The sequence below is a fragment of the Equus caballus genome, unplaced genomic scaffold, assembly GCF_041296265.1.
Source record: "Equus caballus isolate H_3958 breed thoroughbred unplaced genomic scaffold, TB-T2T haplotype2-0000437, whole genome shotgun sequence".
NCBI lineage: Eukaryota > Metazoa > Chordata > Mammalia > Perissodactyla > Equidae > Equus > Equus caballus.
In genome coordinates this window covers 3,736,716-3,748,141 of record NW_027222394.1, presented here as the reverse complement: position 1 = coordinate 3,748,141, position 11,426 = coordinate 3,736,716, and the positions used below count along the sequence as shown (strand labels likewise).

At 36.3% G+C, this 11,426-nt stretch overlaps 1 pseudogene; it reads right to left on the bottom strand.

Annotated features, from left to right (window-relative positions):
* Window positions 1-9,461: 9,461 nt before the first annotated feature.
* LOC138923004 (olfactory receptor 7A17-like) lies at window positions 9,462-10,554 on the bottom strand (annotated as a pseudogene).
* Window positions 10,555-11,426: the final 872 nt, after the last annotated feature.

The window sequence follows — 11,426 nt, the reverse complement described above, 5'->3', positions numbered from 1 at the left end:
TGATCAAAGTAGACAAATATTCCAGAAATGGAGTTTCTTTTCTTACCCAAAGTGCATTAACTAGTGCAATTGAGCATGTTTCATTAACCAACACTGGATCTCACATCACATTTCAGCAGACAAAATAACTCAAATTACAGCACAGGAGATGTAGCAGTGAACACAGGACCATTGGATTCACTGTTGTATCACACATTGCACCACCCAAATCCTGCCAGTCTGAATGTGCGTTATAACGGCTTGTTGAAAGCACCATTAAGGTGACACATTCAATGATTAGAGATGGCATGTAGGTGGGTAGGGGGTCCTTTTTCAGGATTTGTTATTCTAAATCAATTAACAGTATAAGATTCTGTATATGTATTTGGTAGAATACATGCTTCTAGTTATCAAGATATGGAGATTGGTGTGGCAACATTTACCATTGTGACCAGTGGCCCACTTGGGGAATTTGTGCTTATATTTCCCTCAATTCTTCATCACAGCTGGATGGGAGGCTCTGTTTTCCAAAGGATGAACAATTCCACCAGGGTAACTGCAAAAATTCCATTGAACTTTAGGTACAGCTGTCCCCTGAGAACTTTGAGCTTGTCATGCAAAGCAAGAAGTAGCGAAAGAGAAGTCACCATCCTGGTTTGGGTAAGTGACTTTGTCATTGGGAGATGTTAGGGCTACTGTTAAACAGAGAGGACAAGGAAGAATATGCTTTGTTACTCAGGTGATCCATTTGAGTACCTCTTGGTACTTCCTTGTCCAATTATGACAATGAGTGGATAAGTGTACCAGAGAAAACAATATAGATTCTAAGTCACATTACCAGGTAAACCATGTGTCCATTGGTTGTAGAGCCAACATCAGGTTGTCCAAATAAACTTCCTTTAAAAGTTTTCCTAGAGAATCTCAGTTGAATATTGGAACTTGTCTCAGAACTATTATTCTATTCTGTTAATTAGTATTATATTATACTATATTTAATAATTATTATGTTAGTAAGGAGAGAACTTCTCCAGCAATTATAAACAATAGTGGATACACATGGCACAATCCATGTGACATGAAACAATAAGTGTTGGAGAAGATGTGAAGAGAAGGGAACCCTCATACACTGCTGGTGGGAGTGAAAACAGGTGCAGCAACTATGGAAATAGTATGGAGTTTCCCCACTAAATTAAGAATAGATCTGTCATATGATCCAGCTATTCAATTGCTGGGTATTTATCCAAAGAACTTTAAAGCACAAATGCATAAAGATACATGCACCCCTATGTTCATCACAGCATTATTCACAACAGCCAAGACTTGGAGGCAACCTAGGTGCATGCCAAAGAACAAATGGATAAAGGAGACAGGTTATATATACACAATGGAATACTATTCGGCCATAAGAAATTATGAAATTGGGCCATTTGTGACAACATGGATGGATCTTGAAGGTATTATGATAAGTGAAATAAGCCAGAGGGAGAAAGTCAAATACTGTGTGATCACACTCATAAGTAAAAGACAAAAACAACTACAAACACATAGCAACAGAGATTGGATTAGTGGTTACCATAGGAGAAGCTGGGAGCAAGGAGGACAAAAGGGGTGACTGGGCACATGTATGTGGTGATTGATTGTAATTAGTCTTTGGTTGGTGAATATGATGTAATATACACAAACTTCAAAACATATTACGATGTACACCTGATATGTATATAATCTTATAAACCAATGTTACTGCAAGCAACAAAATAAAAATCATAAAAAAATTATTTAAAAATAAATTCTTCATCATTCAAATGAAAAAAATAAATTAACTAAAAAATAAAATAAAAACAACGACAAAAAAAATACATAGCATTGGAGATTGGATTGGTGGTTACCAAAGGGTAAGGGGGAGGAGGGAGGGCAAAAGGGGTGATTAAGCTCACCTGTGAGGGGATGGACTATAATTAGTTTTCAGGTGGTGAACATGATGTAATGCACACAGAATTCAAGATATGATGTACATCTGAAAAAATAAAATACTATTTAAAAAAATAAAATAAAATAAATTGAGTAGTTTCAAAACAACTGTAGTAAGGGAAATTGAGTGGAGAATCAAGCAATAAGTGAAACAGGATATAAAATAGCAGTAATATAATCATATTGGAATAGATTCATAATTAAATTATGAAGAACCTAGAAACAAGTATGTGTATATGTATACATATATGTATATACAAAAAATTCCTAGAATATTTTATCCAAAGCAGATTTTCAGTTGTTATTTGCTGAAGGATCAGGAATTATGTCTCAATGAATATGAATATTCACCCTATGCCAAAGGTATATTCCAATTTAGTTGGAAAATTTGAATTGCTAAGTAAAAGCTGGCATAAATGGCTATCTATCTGGAAGAATATGAAATTGGTCGCCTCCCCTCAGGCATCTTAAGAAATGAAAAAGAACTTCAATCCCAATGTAAGAGTAACCAATATATTTTAGATGAAGATTTCAAAAGTCACACAAAATTTACAGGTAGAAAAAACCATCTTAAATAAGGCAAGAACCTCAGTAGTAATAAGATGGACATATTTAAACAAAATGTTTTTAAATTTATGGTCAAAAATATCTTCTAAAATTCAATTGAACCATGTGATATGTAGAAATTATTTGAAATGCTAATTACTGTAGAAAAATGGGAAAATACAATATAAGCATATGATGATAATAGGCAAGTCAAAATGTTGATGACATTTATGTAGTTTGGTGAAACAGTAATGATTTAGGAAAACAAGAAGAAATGTTTTTTGCACTCATCATCCTTGGAAAACTATCAAAGAACTGTCAGCTTGATCGGGGTTGGACCTTCTAAACTGGTAGCAAAAGGGGTATTCTCCAATTTTTTTGATGGAAAAGTAAAGTGACACAAGATCGGGTAACAACCTGAAGACACCTATAAATATTACAACTAATGATATTCATCAACTCAGGTTTTCTCAGTCTTGGGACTATTGACATTCTGGGCCAGATCATTCTCTGTGATGGGGTCTGTCCTATGCATCAGAGGATGTTTACAGTATCCCTGGCCCCCACCTGCCTTTCTGCTGTGTGAGAGACGAACTGCCTCTGGATACAGCTCAATGTCCCCAGCAGACAAAATTTCTTCCATTTAGAACCACGGTTTGAACATAATCTCAACACGTTCTTCTAGCATTGATATACTAGTAATTTGATGATAATGAATATGGAAGACCATCAAAAGTGTAAGTAGCACAGTTGCACTGAAATATTCTATAGCTATTGACATAAACACATTAATTAATTAATTAATTAATAAGGCAAACAAACTCAATGATCTTTTGCCTCTGGCCTAAGTTGAATTGGCTCTCAGCTGACAACAGGTAAATACTCTTGGCTTCCATTCTATTTGACATTCTCATGCAGGGTCAACTGGGTTATTGGATTCACCTGAATAAAAAAGAAAATCTCTGTCCCCAGACAAAACAGCAGCAAGGATTGAAGAATTGGACCCCAGCCAGAATTAGAACTCCAAAAACACAAACAGAAAAAAACAAAAGTATGCTTCATCTAGCCGAAGTTTACACACTCAGAGGCTGGAGATGGAAAGGTATTTAGAGCTACCCGTATCTGCTCATTAGGCACATTTCCCTCCTGCTACTCCAACATCTAAGAACATGAATCCCCTGTGGAAAACTGTTCTGGAAAGAAAGACATTTTTTTTTAATGATTGTTCCCAAGAGACAAGTTTGGAAGTTAAGCAAATTCAGGTTTCTTTTACTCCTTCTCTATGAACTTGATTCCCTTCCAGATCTCTAAATCTCCCAGCTCCTAATCTTCAGTAGGAGTAAAGTTTTCTCCAAGTCTAAGACTGAGCAATCCGTCTGGGTTAGGTCACTCGTATCTTCAAAGCATTGATTTGTGGTGGGGACACAGCGCTTGATATCTCCAGACAATGTCTATTCTCCTTTAACAAAAGGGTCGGGAGGGACTGAGTTCTTTTGATAATGAAACTTGGGCACTACATGCATTATGTGGTGCAGTGTACTTCATGACACTTTTTACATAAACTACAAATCTCATAAGAGCTGTCATTCAGTCCCTCATTCTAAAATATTTGTTAATGGCGAGAGATATATTTAGATCTTTTTATGTATTGTAACCTGAGCTTAGCACCTTAAAGAGATTGTCAGATTTAGTTTTTATAAATGTTTTATCCATGAAGGAGTACCTTTATGAACTCCATTCTCATTGCACAAATGGGGCTTGGTGGGGCTTAATGGTCTGCCAAAAGTTTATATCTAAGTATGTGATGAGCTTTGATTGTAATTCTGTCAAGATGCTTCTAGGGAAGTAGCTCTCCTCCAGAAATGATTTTTCCCCTGGGAATGTTTGGCAATGCCTGAAGGGATGCTGATAAACACTAACAATCTACAGGAAAGCACCCCCCAAATGTTATTATTCTACTGTAAGTGTTAATGGTAAAAGGTGAGAAAACCTATTCTAGACCAGTACTCTCCAACTCCAATGAACCTATGAATCAACAAGGATCCTACCAAAAATGTCGGATCTGATTCAGCAGGTCCTGGTGGAGCCAGAGAGTCTACATTTCCAACAAGCTCCCTGGTGCTATTGATGCTTTAGTTCTGGTCGGTGGATCATCTTTGAGTAGCAAGGCTGTGATTTCATGTTAGAGTCAGGTGTAGGTAGTTTAAGTCTTCTGCACTAAAAAGCATCTCAGCGTCCAATTTTTAAGGAATATTGCATTTACTCATTTCAGAGTATGGGGTAAATTCTGTGCTTGTTTCTTTTATATGATAGTCCTTAAGTGAAACAAAATAATACACACCCAGAAGATACTTTGTAGAACAAGGGCTTACAAAATACGTGCACATCTTAATCCCCAGTACCTTTAAATACGCTATTGTTCATAGCAAGGGAGGATTAAGGTAGCCAATTCAATTCACTAGCTTCCTTGGGTAAGAGCATTTTATGTTGAAAACCCACATTAATTTTTTTAAAAAATGAATTGATTTGGAAATCGTCTGCCCCATCACCTGCTACAGGGGATTCTTAATTGAATAAATGTAAATATGGTTCTGACTAGGATTTTATTGTGATCTTAAGATAGAAATAGTAATTCATTATCAAAATTAAGGTCACGCATTTTACTTTAAATCTTTGTGTCTATATTTCTACATTATTTTATTTCACATTAATTTAAACATTCACTCTTTTCATTTATATCCTTCCAACTTCCTCTCATTTACTTTCAACATAAAATATGGAATTGTATATGTCTCTGTGAGTACACATGTGTGTGTGTGCTTATTTGAAAGAACAATGTATACAAACACACAGATAGATAGATAGATAGATAGATAGATAGATAGAACCTTTATCCTTCAATGCATTCTTTAGACTAAAAACAATTTTCCACACGTCTTATTCATTTCTCTCAATATCAATTGAAGTTATGTTTATTTTCCCACATCACGTTCAGAAATAAGGAAGCTGAGGCTCAGGGAGCTTAAATTTTAAAAAATTATGTAACAAATCAGTTGAAGCTTACAAGCACCATCTTAAATTACACACAAATAGAAAAGCCTCTTTAATTCATCAAACTGTACACTTTAAATATGCAGTTTATTTTGTGTAAGCATGCACCAAAATTTATTTAAATAAAATCCTCTAATGATCCACGGCTGAGGATCTAGACCACAGATAGCTGATTCCCACTTAAGAGGGGGGGAAGATATTTCTTCTAACTGGGAAAAAAGCAAAGTGTCATAAATAGTGTAGTAACAGTAGAATTAAATTTCATTAACTCACATGATAAACTCACTTTTTTCTGTAAATAGAAGATTTACCTAGATATCAAAATGGAATAAACTCACCATGAATTGGTTCAAAACAGAAGAGATTAAAGCCTCTCACAACATCATGGATGAACCTCAGACACAATGCAGAAATTCTCAGCTTACTACACTCTCATGAGGAGCCCAGCAGAGATGAGAACCACTCCCCAGCATATAACTTGATTTGATAATAAAGGTATTATGGTATCCCATGTGACATAGGATGGTTTGTTATACAGCAATAGCTAACTGATACCAATAATCAAAGTGAAAAGACTGAGGGCAAATTATAATTATAATCTGCTGCTTTTTATTTTTGGCATATGATCTGATATTTGAAGAGAACATTCGTGGCCATTCTCTTATTCAAGTTTTCTTCTTCTAACTGCATTAACAAATGAATACCTTGTCTTTCCCTTCCAGGTAGTTAGGAGAGTTTGGAAGGACGTGAATGTTTGCAGAACTGGTAACCCTGAATCACACAACTGAGCAAGATATCAAGCTCTCTTGTGAATCAACCTCTGATATAAGAATGAAGAAATTCCTGAGCGTTAAGTAGACATGAAATGGATGATATTGACATTGCTCATTCATTGTCCCTTTTGTACTAATGACAAATATTTTAAAAGGTGAACTATTTTGTAGAGCAATTGAAAAAGTCATATTTGTAGGTAGCATTATAAGTTTTCAAGCAGAAACAGAAAGATAATTCAGTATTACAACATAAAATATACTAACAAATTCTTCAACTCAATGAATAAACCACCTCACTGGTGGATACCAATCGTCTGTACTTCAATGAATACATGCAGGGCATGAAAAAGAAATATTTTGCATAGTAATAAAATGGTGGGTTTGAAATTTTGCTTCCTTGTATTTATGGTGGTTGCCAACGCTAAGATCATATTAGGTCAATCTATTTATTCAAATTTATCTTTTCATGTAGATTCCACTAAGACACATACATTTGATAATCAATTTTGCCAGTGATTATGGCAGGCATTCTGGACACCGAGTTGAAAAATGCAGTAAAACCAGGAGAACACTTATAAAACACAGTAGCAAGTTTTTAGTATAAGTATGTCACAGTAAGCTATTTTATTTTAATGTAATTCCCTGGAATTAAGTTTTTGATTTCTGAGGCATCCATTTCAAAGACAATCTTGTTGAATAAATACGTTGTCAGTGGTATGACAGAGCTACTAGGTATGTATCCAGACCACCCCAACCCATGGAGTTCCCATTTTAAAAAGCCTTGGGTGGGGGCCAGCCCCATGCCTAGTAGGTAAGTTGGCCATGCTTTGCTTTAGTGGCCCAGATTCAGGTCCCAGGAGTGGATATACATCACTCATCAGCAGCCGTGCTGTGGTGGTGACCCACAGACAAAATAGAGGAAGATTGGCACAGGTGTTAGCCCAGGCCAGTCTTCCTCAATCAAAAAGAGGAAGATTGGCCACAGATTTAAGCTCAGGGTGAATCCTCTTCACCAAAAAAAAAAAAAAAAAAAAGCCTTGGTTAACCCAGATATGTGAACACATGAGTGGCCCTGCTTTTCCCTCGCCATGCTCTAATTTCCCTCTTCTGTTTTGCTTGTTTGTTTTAGGTAAAATTAGCATATCACGTTATGTAAATTTTAAATTTGCTACTTTAGAGTTCATCTGTTTAAACTACAAAGTAGTCACCACCAAAAGTCTAGTTACTATTCATCACCATACATTAGACCCGCTTTACCCATTTTGTCCAACCCCCAATCTCTTCCCCTCTTGGAGCCACCAATCTGTTCTCTGTATCTATGAATTTGCTTTTGTTTTATTTGTTGTGGTTTTTTGGATTCCATATATGCGTGGAATCATATGGTATATGTCTGTCTTTGACTCATTTCACTTAGCATAATATCCTCAAGGTCCATTCATGTTGTTGCAAATTGCAAGATTATATTCTTTTTTGTGGCTTAATAATATTCCATTCTATATATATGCCACATCTTTAACCATTCTTTCATCACTGGATGCTTAAGTTGTTTCCATATTGGCTATTGTAAATAATGCTATAATGAACATAAGGGGTCATATATCTTTACAAATCAATATTTTTGTATTGTTTGGGTAAAAATTCAAAAGAGGGATAGCTGGATCATTTGGTATTTCTATTTTTAGTTTTTCGAGGAATTTCCATACTGTTTTCTATAGTGGTTGCACAAATTTACATTACTACCAACAGTGTATGAGTGTTCCCTTTTTTTCACATTCTCACCAACACTTATCATTTCTCATCTTTTTAATAATAGCAATTCTAACAAGTGCTAGGTTATATCTCATTGTGGCTTTGATTTGCATTTCCCTGATAATTAATGATGTTGAACATCTTTTTATGTGCCTGTTGGCCATCTATATGTCTTCCTTGGAAAAATGTCTGTTCAGATTTTCTGCCCATTTTTAATTAAGATTTTTGTTGTTGTTGTGTTATATGAATTCTTTATATATTTTGGATATTACCTCTTTTTGGATACATGATTGGAAAATATCTCCCATTCAGTAGGTTGACTTTTCATTTTGATGATGGCTTCTTTTGCTCTTCAGAATATTTTTAATTTGATGTAGTTCCATTGATTTATATGTGCTTTTATTTCCCTTGCTTTGGAGTCAGATCCACAAAGATATCACTAAGACTGATGTCAAGGAGGTAACTTCTTTTGTTTTATTCTAGGAATTTTATGGTTTCATGTTTTACATTCTAGTCTTTAATCCATTTTTAGTTAATTTTTGTGTGAGGTATAAGATAGTGGTCTACTTTCATTCTTTTGCATGTGGCTGTCTAGTTTACCTAACACAATTTATTAAAGAGACTCCACTATTATGTTTTAAAACCCCTAGTAAAGAGTGAACATGCAAAACCCTAGCCACCCTGCCTGTGTACTCCAACAGAGGCAGAGCCCCCAGTTGACATGCACTCTCTCTCTCCTTCTATCTTGCCTTTAGACATCCCTGCATGGTCCTTGGGAATGTCATGTACTCTCCAGGATCTGTGAGTAATAAATCTTATTTTTTGAAAGTTTGCCATTTTTTATTCATGAGATGCATCTTGCAATTATAATAAGAACCACAAAGGCCGGTCCAGCCATAGCATAAGCTCTGTTTTGGAAATGTCTGTGGGGGTTTTCCATAAGTAATATGAGCCCAGGTGAGAGCCTTAGGCATTGCTAGCCAATAGCATCAGCATCAATAGACTGAGATCAAATGGAACATTGTTAAACTCAACATTATCAAGAAGGGTAGTTAAGGTAATGATGTAAAAAGAATGGCAAAGTGAAAACCAGTGGTTTCATATTTTTCCTTAAAACAAAATTATATAAATGGATTTAGGTACCAAGTATACATATTTTTTTTCTTAAGAGTAATACAACTCATGATTATTCCTTCAGGAAAACTAGCAAAAATTACTTTACATGATATATGTCATTTGAGAAGAAATTAATTTTAATAAATCTAAATTGTCCATGTAAGATACAAAAAATTCAAATATTTCTGATTCAAGATTGGAAAAACTTTTAGAATGCATGGGAATAGACAAGGGGAAAAACTGTCTATATATCAGAGTAGAAGCCTAATAAAGTGAGTTATTTAAATTGAAGTTGAATTCAAATAAATGGAAATTCCAGGAAATAAATAGAAGGAGTAAGCTCTACTTCTACAATCTGATCAAAGAATAGCAATTTCTACCTCTGATGATTTGAGTCCTGCAATCATGGGAATTTCTTCTGCCCCAGGACAATCATTCCTTATATAAATGACAAGCCGATGATTCTTTTCAGAGCCCTCTTGATGTCTTTGTTTCTCAGGCTATAGACAAAGGGGTTCAGCATGGGTGTGACAACAGTGTACATCACTGAGGCTACTGTGCTTGAATATGAGCTGTGGGTAGCAGCAGAGCTAAGGTACAGTCCTAGGATTGTACAATAAAATAAAGAAACAACTGAGATGTGAGATGCACAGGTGGAAAATGCTTTATACTTTCCCTGAGCTGATGAGATTCCTCGTACGGAGGAAACTATCTTAGAGTATGAGTAAAGAATCCCAGTAAGGGAAACGCCACCCAACAGCCCAGATGCAAAATGCATCACCATGTCATTAAGAAAGGTGTCAGAACAGGCAAGTTGGACCACCTGATTGATTTCACAGAAAAAGTGGGTGACTTCCAACTCTGTACAGAAGGACAACCACAACACCATGAAGCTTTGTAACAAGGAATTCAAGGCACTCATCATCCAAGATACCAGAACAAGCATTCCAGATTACCAGGGTTTCATGACAACTATGTAGTGCAGAGGGTGGCAGATGGCCACAAAGTGGTCATAAGCCATCACAGCAAGGAGAAAGTTGTGCAATCCAGCAAAGAGTAGGAAAAAGTTTATCTGGGTGATGCAGCCCTCATAGATTATGACTTTGCTCTGTATGTGGATATTATGCATCATCTTTGGGATGGTTGTAGAAGTAAAACAGATGTCTACAAATGACAGGTAAGAGAGGAAGAAGTACATGGGTGTGTGGAGGTGGGAGTCTAGGCTGACAGCCAGGATGGTGAGCAGGTTCCCAAACACAGTGATCAGGTACATGGAAAGGAAAAACCCAAATATGAGGGGCTGCAGTTCTGGTTCCTTTGACAATCCCAGAAGAAGAAATTCTGAAATTGGTGTATCATTCCTTGATTCCATGCAGTGGAGTTGACTACCAGAAAAGAAAACAAAACATGACTAATTTTCTCAAAAATTGGCATTGCAAACAGTTGAAATTCTACAATTTACATATTGCATTCAAAACGTCAATACCTATAATTTCTGTATGGAACTTGCCTCCTGTGGGAGACCCCCAGTGCTGTCTCTGAATAGAAATTCCTGTTGCACTCTGGGTTTTTTCCAGGAGGTCATGTATTCTATACTTTTAATGAGAAATTCTGTCACATATTGGAGGCTGAGCAACTTCTAGGAAAAGAGCACAGGGTGCTGAGAAACAATAATTTCAACGGTTTGACAATGGAGAAAGCATATATGCAAACAAAAAATTATATAAATTGGGGCCAGCCCAGTGGCACAATGGTTAAGTTGACATGTTCTGCTTCAGCGGCCGGGGGTTTGCCAGTTTGGATCCCAGGTGCAGACCAAAGCACTGCTTGTCAAGCCATGCTGTGGTGGCGTCCCATTTATAAAGTGGAGGAAGATGGGCATGGATGTTAGCTCAGGGCCAGTCTTGCTCAACAAAAGAGAGGAGAGTTGGTGACGAATGTTAGCTAAGAGCTAATTCTTCCTCAAAAAAACAAAAATATGTATATATATATATATATATAAATTATCAGATGGTAATGTGCTATCAAGAAAAAATCAGGTATAAAGGAGAGAGTGAAAGGGGGTGTTACTTTTTACTAGATGTTCAGGTAGAGCAGCAAATATCTGAAGGGAGACCTCAAGGAAGAGAAAGAAGGAGGAAAAAGTTTATCTGGGAGATCTGTGTCCATCAGAGGGAACAGCAAGAGTAAACTCCCTGAAAGATGTTTGTTTCAGAACAATCAATGCTCATACGGAATCCAGTG